This window comes from Protopterus annectens, chromosome 5.part0 (assembly GCF_019279795.1).
Source record: "Protopterus annectens isolate FY-2018-M chromosome 5.part0, PAN1.0, whole genome shotgun sequence".
NCBI classification, from domain to species: domain Eukaryota; kingdom Metazoa; phylum Chordata; order Ceratodontiformes; family Protopteridae; genus Protopterus; species Protopterus annectens.
The window spans coordinates 613,359,848-613,375,879 of record NC_056735.1 but is presented as its reverse complement, the minus strand read 5'-3'; positions in this window follow the sequence as shown (position 1 = coordinate 613,375,879).

Below are 16,032 nucleotides of genomic sequence, written 5' to 3'. Positions count from 1 at the left end.
TACCGCCTTAGAAAGTGGATAGAACAACATGCTTTGCATTAGTATGCATTTTCTGAAAGAGATGAAGTCTAAAGCACAAATGTCTGCCATTATTTTCTGTCCTCAATGATTTGCCAGAAAAACACAATTTTATGAGAAAGAAACCGAAAATATGAGGAAAAAATCTGGATAATTGCACGGTATGAACCCCCCCCCCCCCCAACACACACATTCACACTCCTACCTCCCTCTTTCTCTGTCACCGCGGTCAGTAACATTCTCACAGGGCTCTTACACCCCAAATCACCAACAATGTCTCTGTTATCAGGACAAACTCTACATTAACATTTTCCATAGACAACCTACACATGTACGGAGACTAAAGACATCCTGTATTTTTAAGCAATGGCTTAAGCTCCATGAATGCTTCTGCCATCAAGAAAAACTTCCACATTAGCATTTTCTTGGATATCAAATGCTAGTCTATCCTCAAAAAATTAAGTAAAACTAAAATGCATTACATTTTTTTCCCAAGACTAAGCATGTATCTCTAAGGAGTATGTCTTTCTTTTGAGGAGAAAGCTTTATCAAATCACACACACACACACACACACACACACACACACACACACACACACACACACACTGTACCTGTCAGTCTCTTAGCACAAGTAATCTGGACAAAGCCTGTTATAATGTTGGGGACAAAGGCCCTAAACTAGGGACACATTTAGAAAGTTGCTAGAATAAAAGACTTTGCGTTAGAATGCATTTTCTGAAACATACGAAGTCTGAAACTGAAATGAATGTAATTATTTATTAACGTTAATCCTTAACTCATCAAAAAATATAGAATTTTCATGAGGAATAGACCAAAAATGTAAGGTAAAAATCTGGACATTCTGTGAAAATCTGTACAGTTCAGAGGTATAAGTCACACATATAAATCCCACCTCCTTAGAAAGTGGATAGAACAAATATTTTGGGTTTCTAATACTGTGACAGGAATATACCCCATTCTTAAGTCAAAGTACAATGAAAGTTCATGAAATCATACTGTTTCAGTCTTTGATGTCAGCCAAAAGTGCTCTTCTCAGCACCCCCAATGTGCACAGTAATGACTCCTCCTGCAATTCGTATGACGTTACATGTATCTAAATATGACTGTAGATTATTTTTTAGAAGACCTGTTGCTCCTACTACTACTGGAACTATCTGGGTATCTTTCTTCCACATTGCTCTAATTTCTGCCTGCAAATTTTGTTCAAAACTACACATTTAAAGCATATTCTACCAAGAGGTACTATATTATACAAGGAATATAGTTTAATACAATCAGAAAGGTGAATCAAAGAACCGCATACATGTATGCATGGCACTAAAATATGTACGGAGCCTATGGTTTGAAAACAGCCTAGAGATAAGCTTAGTCCTCTACTGGTTAGATGCAAAATTAATGTGGATTTTCATGCCATTTCAATGAATGTGAGTTTCAAGGGCAGAGAAGTTTACTGCTCATGCTAAGTCTGTTTACATTGCGAGACAGTATTGTTTGTTTAGCAAATGGCCCAGTGTTTGTCCGAAACTCAAGTGTCTATCATTATTTAAGTTGTACAGTCCTCATAAATTTGTCAATTTTATCTGATGCCATCACTTCCTGTGGATTCTAATTACAAAAAAATGTATTGTAAATGTGATATTTCTAAATTCGTTTTACATTAGTTCTAGTATTTTGGGCAAGTATTTAATATCTTCGTAAATACTTTTCTTTAAGTTGTACTTCTTTCTTTTCCATGGTACTTTTTAACTTTTGTTTTGTACTGGTTGAAACACTTCACTATGAAATTAGCCATAAAGCATTTAAATCTTTATTACAACAAATCTTATTGTATTCCTGAGGGTAAGCTTGTTAAGTCTATCTGCTAAATGCACCTGAATCTGTATATCATATTCACAAAAGTTCAGTAATTTTGTTTAGAGTCTTAACAGAGCCTTATGGATGATTTTCTTGAAAATATTTTGTAATAGCTTGTAATCAGATTCCACTCTTACAGATTTGCCATACATATAATCATGACATTTCTGACAGACATCAATAGTTGTTAACATTTCTTACTCAGTGCATACCTTATCTATGCTTCCAGTAAAGCTCATCATGACCCATATGCTACTGGTATCTCCCTAAAGTTAACATTTTACCTCGCTATTGCTGACTGACATGAGCTGAAAATATTGCAAAATGGGATATATCAAAAAGCTTGAAGGTATGAGCTTCTGTAACAAGCTTATTTATTTATTTGAATTTGTTTACTGTGGTAGAACACTTATCCCAACTGACCAATTTAAGTCTCAGTTCATAAAATTTAAAGAAAAAAATGCACAGCATTTGACAAGCATACTATGAACATATAGTAACTTTTAACTTATAACTTTTTTTTTTTTAATTTCTAGTCTCCCACCAGGACACAAGTGCTCTTCAGCAATTGCATTCTGCTTGCTGAGCACACTCAAGCAAATCTGCAGTCTGCGGCTACCACTCCACCCATACAGTATAAGAAGAAATCAGTACTGCAAAACTAAACAAGGATATACATTTTGAGCCTCAAGAGCAGGAGCACACTCAAGCAAATCTGCAGTCTGTGGCCACCACTCCACCCATATAGTATAAGAAAAAATCTGTACTGCAAAACTAAACAAGGATATACATTTTGAGCCTCAAGAGCAGAGTCAGTCCACCCAGGCATTACACTTGTATTTTTTATGAGAGTGAAGCTATTACATTAGCAGTATTTCTTAGTAGTTCTCAGCGTGCTAATAAAACTGACTGTTGTAGCCTTGTGCCCCCCCACAGGTAGTGCAGTAATCCTAACTGTCCAATAGACAGTATACATTTAATTCAGATCCCTGTGACTAAATTAGCCATCAAGCAGCCCTCTCAGTGCTTTCTGCCTTAGTTTGTATCACTTGGAGGCCCACCTGTTTATTTGCATCTCTATACATTCCCCGTCATTGCTAATGTATCTCCCTACTCTAATCTGTGCACAAACTGATTACTAATCAGCAAGTCAAAGTGAAGACACACTCCCAACCTTAATAAAGTTTGCTGTTTCTTCTCTCCTTCACTTTACTGGTAGTTTGAATTCTTACTTACCCCCTCTGAGGTCTTCACTGATAGTTTTCCACTGATTGCCTCTAAGGTTTCTTTGCATTCCACCTGGTTTACACCCCTTGTGCTATCTCCCTCCCCCAATACTAAGTCTATATTAGAATCCTGCTGAGCATGGAGCATCTTTAAATTTGTAGTCTCCCACCAGGACACAAGTGCTCTTCAGCAATTGCATTCTGCTTGCTGTTAAGCCATTAGACCTCAGGAATTTGTTTAAAGTGTTCAGATTTGTAAAGTAATACTTACTTTTTACTCTTGTCTTGGTGGGCTCTGCCCCGCTCCGTTCACCCTCACTAACGCTTGGGCTCTCTCCGGTCCCCTGCCCTGCCCCCTATTCCCTCCCGCCCCCAGAACCTCTACATTTATAGTAATCACAGCCACACCCACAGCTCACCCTCACATCACCTCCACCAATCACAGCTCCTCAAGTCAGATCACATTATACCACACCAACTTGCTCCACAAAAAACACTCCCAATCACTCTTATTCCCATTAGGCATTTTTTATATCACTCACACGACTTACCCATCCACATATAGTGCAACCCTATAATTCCTATTCAGACCCCAACCTAGTACCATCTTAAACTTTGTAACGATGACTATCACACAACTAAGTCTAGTCTGTCTTCTCATAATTCTTTATAACACCACAAGTTATCACTCTAGCAATATCCCTAAACTTAGTAGCACAACACTACATTATGCACTCTCATATACAGACACCACACATTATAATAATATCTGTCCACAATTGTTCAAGAACTACAAAACAGACCAATTCAGAACTAAACACATATTCTCTCATTCCTACTCCAAAAAAACACAATACTTTCTCACACTCCTCACCAAACTCCAACATCTGTATTACCATTTTAACACCAGGCTCACCATAAGTGGGGATATCCACCCCAACCCAGGCCCAAATCCATCCTGTCCAACACAAACTGCTCCAACACAAATGTCAGAACATAATACCCCCACTATCTTCATCCCAGGGCAAATCAACAACAGCAGCAAAACCAACCATCTTTTAATGCTAAATATTAATATTAGAAGTATCAAAAATAAAATACCTGAACTCCAGGCCACAATACCACACTACTCCCCAGACATAGTTACTTTAACAGAAACCTGGCTAAATAAAAACATAGCTAACTCAGAAATTCTCCCTACCGGCTACAATATCATTAGACAAGACAGGCCACTTCGTAAAGGGGGTGGAACTGCCTTACTGTATAAGTCCAACTTAAATGTACATCAATTACCAAACTCCTACCAAACTCCTACCCCTCCCCCAATATTTGGGACATAGTTATCTCACAACTTCAACTTCACCCTAAAAAGGTCATCACCACAATTGTGATCTATATTCCACCTGGTAATACACCTGCTAGCCTTGAAGACTTCTTATCCTGGTGTTCTTTCACATATTCGCAAGAAACCCTTATTCTGGGGGATTTCAACCTAGATTGGTTCACCTGCATATCAGAACCACCAAGTAATCTAATAAATCTCCATGGCTACCAGCATGTAGTCCAAATTCCAACTAGATGTGATAAAAAATCTAAAAAGGAATCCATCCTTGACTGAGTCCTAACAACCCCACATTGTACCCCCACGCAGGCTGTCTCCCAGACACCTTAAGTGACCACAACATAATATACTTTATACACAGTAGAACAAGCATATGCAAAACCACTAACTATATATCCACTAGAAACACAAAAGAATTCTCTCCTGAGGTCCTCAGTACTTTACTCTGTAACTGTGACTGGACCCCCTTAAAAACCCTCCCACTTGACCAGGCTGTAGCATATTTCAACAAAACATTTCTACAACATCTAGATACTGTCGCTCCGTTGCACAAAATCAAGGTTAGAACCTCTACAACCCCCTGGCTCAGTAAACAAACCAAACAAATCCTCAAGTCCAGAGACGCTGCCTGGCTTTACTACCAAAAAAACAAAAAAACACAAAGCCTAACTAAGTACCAAGAACTGCGCAACCATGCAAAAAAATGCATTAGGCTGGACAAAAAATCCTACTACACGACATTACAAACTAAATACCAACACAACACCCAAAAAGTTTGGAAAAATGTAAACCAACTAAAATCCACCCAAAAGGCTACCCCCAAACCTACCACCCCTGACACTAAAGTTTCCATCGAAACACAATTCAACTCCCACTTTGTGAACTCAATTCTATCCTTGGTATCACAGGACAGTTCCTTCCTCACTATCCCCCCCAACACAAATTACACTAATACAAGCTTTACCCTCAAAACAGTTTCCACCACTTCAATCAAAAGCATGCTGTCCAGTCTAAAAACCTCATCAACAACAGTCGACCTACTCCCCAGCAATTTCTTGAAACTCACAGCAGATGCTATTGCTATCCCAATCTCCACTCTTATAAACAGATCAATTGTTGAAAACTATGTGCCCAAACTCTGGAAAATATCCTATGTTACACCCATACATAATGGTGGGACCTCCACTGAACTTAATAACTACAGACCCATTGCTTTACTCTCCCCCCTGGCCAAAATCCTGGAAAAATGCATCCATACCCAGGTGCCAAAATATCTCCTAGACAGCAACATCCTGTCACCTACTCAGCAGGGTTTCAGACCTGCCCATATTACCACTACAGCCCTCCTCTGCTTCACAGACACAGTAACCTGTCTCAAAAATGAAGGCCTGCAGGTGTCAACTCTTTTTTTGGATATGTCCAAAGCATTTGACATAGTCTCGCACCAAATCCTGCTAAACAAACTAAAGCAGTATCATCTATCAAATTCCACTCTTACCTGATTCCAAAGCTACTTAACTGACAGGTACCAAGCTGTGAAATGGGAACATTTTGTCTCTCCTCAGCTGCCCATAACTATAGGAGTCCCACAGGGTTCTATCTTAGGACCGCTACTATTCACAATCTTCACAAATGACCTCCATACCTCCACACAGCATGCATCTATCATTCAGTATGCAGATGACACTACCTTAATCTGTGCTGCACAAAACATTCCCACCCTCCTGCAAACAACTCAACTAGCATTCTCTGACGCTGAAAACTACCTAACCAAAGCCCAACTTATCCTCAGTACAAAGAAAACTCAGCTTATGATTATAACCAGTTCTAACAAAAACACTGATAACAGTCAATTCACTATCTACTCCACAAATGCTACTCCAATCACTCCAGTGGCACAGGTTAAGCTATTGGGAATAACCATAGACTCCCACCTAAAATCTGATAGTCATCTCAACTTAACTATTAAAAAACTATATGCCAAACTGGGATCACTCTACCCTATCAAACCATTTCTTACCAACAACAAAAGATCAGCCATTGCTCGCTCCCAACTTCTATCCACCCTACTCTATGCATCTCCCATTCTGACTAATCTCAACAAAACTGAACTAAGCAAAATGGAAGCCTGCTATAACAGAATTGCCCACTTTGCTGCAAATTGCTCATATAGAACTCATCACTGTAATGCTTTGAGACAGCTCCATTGGCTTGAACTGCCCAACCTCCTAACCTACAATCATCTCTGCCTCTGTCATTCTATCTATAACCTCCTCAATACGTGTCCTGCCCTCAAAAACCTAGTACAACATCACTCAGCCAAAAGGCCTCTTAGATCATCAAGCAAGCTACTACTAGAAGTCACCAACAGCTACAATAGCTTTGGAGATACATTATATAGTAGTTCAGTGGCTAAAAAATGGTACTCTGTCCCCACTAGCATTCAAAACACATCATCCAAAGCCTCCTTTAAAGATCTCATCAGGCAACATCTCAAGCAAAGTTGGCAGTGCCATGATTGCTCCCCAGGCTAGTGAAAGCGGATAAGGTACACATACTAAACCTAGAGTACTTGATTAAGATTGAAAACTATTCTCACTAACACTGGCTAATCTACAATGTATGTACTGTACCTGTGTACTATGTATGTATTCCACCTATGTTCCAATTTTCAGCTGTACACCACAAATCTATTAAGTACCTTTATTTTTAAATATTTTTTTGTTTGTTCTCTCCACTAACTGTTGATGTGCTGCATACCACTGTAAAAACATGTCTTTTGCAATTTGTGTGTATACTGATCATTTCTAAATGTATCTGTAATTTTTTCTATGTGGAGCTTTTCTCCCCAGGCCACTGCTGAAAAAGGGCCTTTTTGGCTCAGTCAGAAACCCCTGGTTAACAAATGTAAAATAAATAAATAAATAAATAAATATAGAAAGAATAAAGGCAGACTGCCTCATGCATCACACAAGAACATATGTAAAATTCACTACTCATACAGTGACAGATTCAGGGGGCTGGAAAAGTAGCAGTGCTTCCTCCTTTTAAAAAACAAAACCTGAGTGTAGAGGTCTCTCCCAACACACACAAATGATTTTAATGCCAGGTGCACTTCATAGGTTCATAGATAGATTAGTACTAGGCTAACAGCCCTTGTGAGCCATTGTAAGCCTAACCAATTATCCCTTGTGAGACTCAAACCCTGCACCTTGTGTTTCTAAGGCAAACACCTTAACCATTAGGACACCCTCCCACCCCTCATTTTTGTAAAGTTCTAGATCCATCAACACTATGAATAAGGAGAACCATACTACATACCCCTAAAGATGAATTTGTGACAACCTATACAATTGTCAATAGTAGATTTAAACATAGACAAGGTGTTACAGTGTTTTATATGGAAAGAAAATCTATCCTATATGCAACGGATGCATTGGCATGGCTATTCATCATGTCAGAAGGTCTATTGAGTTTGCATTACTACCACTTTTGGAGAAATAAATCTGGTATAATGTTGTGAGAGAGTATTTATTTATTTATTTATTTTTATTTATCAAGGCAGCATACAGAACTGAGTCATCTGATTTTCGCTTTAAAAAGTCTTTGGGACCTTTCAAGTTGGGTAAAGTAGTTGGAGAAGTGATTCCAAAGGGTGCACTATATACAATGATGGTCCTAATAGGGAGTAAGTAGAGAGTAATTATGACTGTTTTGGCTCTAGTAAATACTCTCTTTGAAATGAATTGGACAAGATAGAATGATTTCCAATAATTCATACACATTTTATTTATTTATTTATTTATTTACATTTGTTGACTGGGAAAGTCCGACTGGGACAAAGCCCTTTTTCAGCGGAGGCCTGGGGAGAAAAGCTCCACAGTACTAATATAAAAAGATACATGTTTCAATAAAAGTATAATACAATAAAGTTTGCAAAATATAACATAATGATAGAAAAGAACATCAGAGAATAAGGGAAAATTATATAAAACAAATATGCATAAAGGTAGAATAGACATAGATAAAAGATAGTAAAATGCAGTATATTGACTGGATTCTAACTGAAATCAACAGAAGGAGAAATAGGTTCATAGGTTCATAGGTACTAGGCTATCTGCCCGTGGGCATTTATAAGCCTATCAAGAGTGTGTTGGCTTTCGCTGCCGCATTGATAAATTAACTGATCCTCTGTCAAGCAGAGCCAATGAAGTGATCCCAGGGGTGTATTTTCTGTTACCCATCCACTCGTCAAGGTTTCCCTTGAAGATTGTTAGTGAGGGGCTCTGCCTGATGTAATTTGGAATTTTGTTCCAAAGCATGGGGAGTCTCTGTGACAGGAATCTATCCCTCCAGCATGTTCTATTTATTGTTGTGGCGAGGTTTAGCTCACTAGAGCGCGTGGCTCGCAGTGACTTGGATTTCTTTAGGTGGAGCATGTCCATCAATTCTGAGTTGGACATGGCTTTATAAGTCAGGCAGAGATCACCTCTGAGTAAGCAATATGCCACTGAGTACAGCCAGAGTTTTTTCAGTCAGACTGCATACGACATACATTTGAGGCCAGTAATCCTCTTGGTGAGGTACATTTGTGGACTTTCCAGCTGTTGCAAGTGTCTTGTGAGGTACATTCCGAATGGGGCATTGTACTCTGTGATGGGTCTAATGAGTGACGAGTAGAGGGGCACTATAACCTCTTTATTTCTAGATGCAAACCCTTTACTAATTAGATGGGCCACATAGAAGCATTTCCCAACTACATTGGCAATATGATTGTCAAAGGAGAGATTACTATCTACCTGGGTCTCCAGATCTCTTATTATCTCTTCTGTATTAAGGGGGCTGCCACCTATGTGGTAATTTGTGGGTGTTTTGTTTTTCCTAAATGGAATGACTATGCATTTTTTGGAATTTAGCTTGAGGCCATGACTTTGACACCAGGTGTCTGTCTCAGTAAGGCCCTTTTGGAGGATGTCCGTGTCAGCCGGAGAGTCCGTTATGGCTCCCAGTTTGCAGTCATCGGCGAACTTGGTTAGCCATTGTCTCCCTGTGTTTGCCTGCACTTCTAAGAAGTATATACTGAACAGTAGGGGTCCCAGGACCGAGCCTTGTGGGACACCACTTGTGACTGGTTTAGAGTCAGACATGGACCCCACTATTCTTACCATGTGAGTTCTGTCGGTAAGCCAGTTGGCAACCCATCTCGTGACGTAGGGGTTTATGTTCAGGCTGGGGAGTTTTTCTGTAATACCCGAGTGGGGAATGGTGTTGAAAGCCTTGGCGAGGTCACGTTAGGCTGTGTGAACTACCTTTCCCTCATCTATGGCCTTGGTGACTGTCTCAAAGAAGTCAACCAGGTTTAGTAGGCATGAGCTGCCCTTAACAAAGCCGAACTGGGTTGGGTCAAGTGTTTGGAGGTTCCCAATGTCTTTGTTAATGAGTTCCATGATGATGTGCTCCATAGCCTTGCAGACCAAGCTAGTCAGGCTTATGGGCTGATAGTTACCAGGGTCAGTTGTGGCCCTTCTTTTGTGGAGAGGAATAACAGTTGCTGTGTGCCATTCTATGGGCACATAGCCTGTGGAGAGGCTGAGGTTGAACAGGATGTTTAGGTGGGGGGTTATTTCATTCTGTAGTTCGTGCAAGACTCTTAGAGGAGTGAGTCTTGGTTTTGCTAGGGATGGCATGATCCATGCTTCCTTGTAGGTGCTCATAAAGTGCATTTGTAAAGGTTTCTGCATCTTGGGCAGCATTATCCTTTAGCGTGGGGGCTGTGAAACTTACCACCTTTGTCTTAAGTAAGGTGAAGTTTCCTTTAGAAAAGTTTTTTTACTGGGGTTTCCTTAGTTGGGGGTGGTGGTGGGGTGTGGACATCCAGAGTGATTAGTTTATGGTCTGATCTAACTAGTGACAGGTTGACCTGCAGTGTGGAACACCTGTCGCCCATGTTGGTGATAACCAGCTCCAATATATTTTCACCTCTGGTAGGGGAGTTTACCAGCTGATCCAGGGTGTTTGAGTTGATGAATTCCAGGAAGCACTGGGCCTGGGAATTTGTACTCAGGTAGTTTTCCCAGTGAATGGTAGGGTAATTGAAATTGCCCAGTATCAGGGTGTTCGGTAGGACCTTCATGTTTTCCAATATCTCCAGAAAGGTGGAGTGGTGATCCTGGGTCATGGAGGGTGATCTGTAGTAGGCCACAATTTGCATTGCAGATTTGCCCGATGTTAGTTGCACATGGATGATCTCAGAGGTATCATGCTGTGCCACTAACCTGGAGGTGTAGGTATCCTTGATGAATATGGATTTACCCTCTCCTTTTGTGTTTCAGTCAGTGTTCTGTGGCTGAAACATGTGGTATGAGTTGTAGCCCGGTAGTGCTGGGGTGCTCTCTGGAGCCTTGAACAAGGTTTCAGTTACTGCATAGATGTCGACGCTCTCCATACTGAGGAGTGCTTTGATCACGTACATTTTGAGATTTAAACTCCTGGCATTGAGTAGCAGAACCCTCAGTTTTTTGTTAATTGTGCTGTTTAAGGAGGTGGGTTTAACTTTTGAGCTTTGCCTAAAAAAGGCACTATGGGGGCAGCAAGAGCCTTGGCCAGTATTCAAAAGCCTAGGGGTGACAGGTGCAAGCCGTCTCTTGTGAAGCAATGCGGCTTGTCGAGCATGTCATCCCAGGCTGACAGACACTGGATCCCCTTTGAATGACACCAGAAGCTTAGCCAATTGTTGAAATTGATCATTTTTTCTTTATACTGAGGTATCATTCTTGGTGAGGGCAGGATGCTACTCAGGGCCAGGGTCATACCAGCCTGGGCTACATGATCAGAGAGCTCTTCCATGTCTCTTTTCATGTAGTCCAGGGAGGTATGTCTCAGGTCATTCACACCAACATGAACAATGACAGAGTCATATTTGTACTTGTTCTGGAGTGACCTGAGTGCTTGTGTTATGTGGCGGATTCTGGCTCCAGACAAGCTGCTAACAGTAACCTTCTGCTTGTCTAGCCTAGTAAGTTGGATGTCAGTGTGCCTGACTATAGAGTAACCTACTAGTGTGTTAGGTATGTTATTTTGCCTTAAGGGCTGTGATTGTGCAGCACACTGATTTTGTATTTTATTTGTTGTCTAGTTTGTGATGGGAGGTGCAGGTTGTTTGGGTGTCTGCTTTGGAGGTCTCTGATGCATTTGCAGGTTTTTATTTAGAGCCTCCGAGTATGATTTTGTGTATTTATGTCTATTTTTTGCCACTGCTGTTTTAGTAGGTCTGTGTGCAGCTGGAGTTGTGGTTCAAGTATTAACCTTCTCCTCTTGACTGTCTGTTCCAATCTTGGGTGGAGACAGCTTAGCTTCCAGTTTGGCTGCATAATTGCATCTCTCGCATATGTTAGTGTTTTGTGGTAGGAGGAGAGGGTTGTCTGTGTACATGAGGCAGTTGTAACATTACCTCAGGATACCCAGATTCACCAGCTGGAATGGAGAGTGCACCTGAAGTTGCTCTTTGGTCATGCCTGAATAGTAGGGTGAGCTGCTTAGTTGCTTGGTTGGTGAGGGGTGAATAAAGAGCCTTGCCCTGCTGGGCAATCAGTGTCAGGGTATATTAGTGCTTGCTATTAGATCTGAGCAAGTGCTGGCTGTAAGATGCTTTTTGAGTGCTTAGGTTGAGAGTTAGACTAGTTTCAAGGGAAAAACTGAAGAGGAGACTTAGTGGAGCCGGGAATAATTTAACCGTAGCTGATTGGCACTGCCTGGTGCGCAAAACCATGCAAACATGTTTTTTATAGCAGGGAAATGAAAGAGATAGAAATTAGCCCAAAATGGCCAATAAACTACTAACTTCTGGGCTGGAACCACTCCTCCAGGGACAGATAGGTTGCTCAAAGCTTCCCTCTCTCACAAGTGAACAGAGAAACTTCCTTCTATTCAAGTAAGGTATGGGCAACTCAGAAACTAGTATCACAGCCCTGAATGTAGCACTAGCTTGAAAACTGGACTATATTAACTTAGAAAGGCGGGAAACAAGGAATTTCTTTTTTGTTTGTTTTTTTGAAAAGATAATGCAAAAACAGTAAAAAATACAATTAAAACAGCTTTAAACGACTACAAACGATCAGAAAGGGCTATTGCACTTTAGTGTGTAGCCTACAACAGTTAAACAAATTATTTAAACAAAAAACAACTTTTTAAAAGTGCAGGCAGTCAAATAAGTACAATATGTGATAAAAAAACAAGCTTTTAAATCACAATAAATGCTGGAAAATCTGCGTTTAGGCAGAAAACAGTTAAGTACAGCAAGAAAGCACAGAAAACCAATACTTAATCACTCCAAAGTCTCTCTTCTAAGCTAGAAGGCTTGTATCAGTTTAAGGCTTTCTAGTGCTACCCAGTAGGTTAGTTACAAGAAAGATGGGAAACAAGCGCAGATGTGGTCTTTTAAACCAGAAAGTTGAAAGAGATGGACAAACTGTCCAAATGGTCAATAAACTACAATTTCTGGGCCAGGAACCACTCCTCTTGTGGTAAATAGGCTACCTAATGCTTACCACTCCCACTGATAAGCTAGAAGGCTTCCCTCCAACACAGAAAGACTTGAGGGACTCAGAAGCTTACAAAGAGTCCTGGATACAGCAAATCTGTACCTGGACTAAACTAGTTACAGGAAAGGTGGGGAACAAGTACAAATGTAGGCTTTTAAGCCAGCAAGTTGAAAGAGATGGAAAACTGCCCAAACGGACAAATAAACTAAAATTTCTGGGCCAAAACTCACTCTTTCCATGGAGGATTGGCTACCTAGTGCTTACCACTCCCACTGATAAGCTAGAAGGCTTCCCTCCAACACAGAAAGGCTTGGGGGGCTCAGAAGCTTACTAACAATCCTGGATACAGCAACTCTGTAACCAGACTAGGCTAGTTATACGAAAGGCGGGAAACAGGCACAAGTGCAGCTTTCAAACCAGAACATTGAAAAAGATGGAAAAAAACTGCTCAAACAGCCAATAGCTACAATTTCTGGGCCAGGGACCACTCCTCTTGTGGTAGAAAGGCTACATGATGCACACCACTCCCACTGATAAGCTAGAAGGCTTCCCTCCAACATGTAAAGGTTTGGGGGGCTCAGAAGCTTACAAAGAGCACTGGATACAGCAAATGTGTACCTGGACTAGACTAGTAACAGGAAAGGCAGGAAACAAGTGCAAACACAGACCTTTAAATCAGAAGGTTGAAAGAGATGAAAAAGCTTCCCAAACGGCCAATAAACTATAATTTCTGGGCCAGAAACCACTCCTCTTGTGGTAGATAGGTTACCTAGTGCTTACCACTCCCACTGATAAGCTAAAAGGCTTCTCTCCAACACAGAAGGGCTTGGGGGGCTCAGAAGCTTACCAACAGTCCTGGATACAGCAAATCTGTACCTGGACTACACTAGTTATAGGAAAGGCAGGGACCAAATGCAAAACAGGCTTTTAACCAGAAAGTAGAAAGAGATGGAAAAACTGCCCAAACAGCCAATGAACTACAATTTAAAAGTCAAAACCCACTCTTCCCATGGTAGATAGGCTACCTAGTGCTTACCACTCCCACTGATAAGCTAGAAGGCTTCCCTCCAACACAAAAAGGCTTGTGGGGCTCAGAACCTTATCAACAGTCCTGGATACAGCAAGTCTGTATCTGGACTTAACTAGTTACAGAAAAGGCAGGAAACAAGCTTAGAATTTTTTTTTTGTTACAGAAAAGCAGGTAAAACAGCAGTAAATACAATTCAAATTGTAGTGCAGGCCAGCACACCTGAGTGTGTAACAACACTACTGCAAATACAGTTCAAATAAATGCAATTAAATTAACAAATGACTAAAAAACAAGTGCAGAAGGCAGTAAATTAGAAGGCTACTAACAAGCAATAATAAGTGCAGAGTAAGAGCGACTAAACAGATAACAGCATGCAGAAGAGCAGCTAAGACAGTTACAGTAAGAGCAGCTGAATTGTATATATATATATATATATATATATATATATATATATATATATATATATATATATATATATATATATATATATATATATATATATATATATATATATATATATATTGGGAGGGAACATAGCAGGATTAAGAGGCTACAGGGGTTGTCCTTCTCAAATGCTCTCTTTGTACACAGTAGGAGTGCCTGAAATCAGAAAATGATCTCACTGCACTCAGTTGAGTGAGCAAATGAGATGGGCCCAGAAGGAGTATCCAAATACAAATCTACAAGAGAGGTGGGCAATTTCAAAGCCACCAACATTAAAACCAAAACAAGAAAAGGGAGAGTGGGTGGGGAACTAACTGTAGAGAGACAGCTACAACTTCAGTTGAGTTAATATTCAGTGAAAAACACAAATAAATAAATTAAATACAGTACTATATGCAAAAGGGCAGATAAAAGTGTACTTAAATCCACTTATACATCCAGCTGATTTCAGGTAGATGTTAGCCGGTCAAAGCTCTGATATTAAGCAGAGATAACACAAAATGTACCACTTATATAAGGCAAGACAGAATGTCAATGATGAGGTGAAACTACCCCCCACTGCTATCAATGGCTACACAGAAATTCTAAAAAGTACTCTGTAGAGAGACAGCCACAAATTCAGTTGAGTTAATATTCAGTGAAAAACACAAATAAATAAAATAAATAACAGTACTATATGTAAAAGAGCAGATAAAAGTGTACTTAAATTCACTTATATGTCCAGCTGATTTCAGGTAAATGTTAGCCGGCCAAAGCTCTGATATTAAGCAGAGATAACTCAAACTGTACCACTTATATAAGGCAAGACAGAATGTCAGTGATGAGGTGAAACTACCCCCCCCACTGCTATCAATGGCTACACAGAAATTCTAAAAAGAAGGATAGAAGAATAAAAAGAAGAGAATAGATAAAGTAGGAACTAGATTTAGGTAGGGTGGTTACAGTGACATTTCCAGGAGCGATTCAGATATTCAATGAGAGTTCTCTTGAATTTATAGACTTGATGTATGCTTCTCAGGGTCATAGTAAGTTTGTGGTTAAAGATTAGCTGGTTTGGGATGAAAATACATAGATCTGTAATGAAAGTTTAAGTGGAGTGTTATCGAAATTATATGAATAAGCATAGTCTTTTTTCTAAAATAAGGCTACAGTACAGTTTTAGAACTGAGTTTAAGCCTATGATCAGTGTAACAGGCAGTGATCTGATCCATCCTTTGTTAGAGTATCAGAGAATTAACAGGGGAGTAATGATAGTACCCATCTTGCATTCATCAACAGTCTTGATCAGCCAAAGTCCATTGATCTCTACCTTCACATCAGAGAAGTAGGATTTCCAGGAGTGATACCTAAGTGATACCACTAGTGATGTTATTTTTTGGAAAGAGATACCACTGGCCCTTACTCTATGGGTTTTATTGATTAGCCAGTTGACCATCCATCGAGTGGCATGAAAGTAAATGTTCAGTCAGGTAGACTTGCTGATAAAACCAGAATGAGGAATTGTGTTAACAGACCTTTTTTAAAAAAAATCTCCACTAGGCCAAGAAGACAAGATC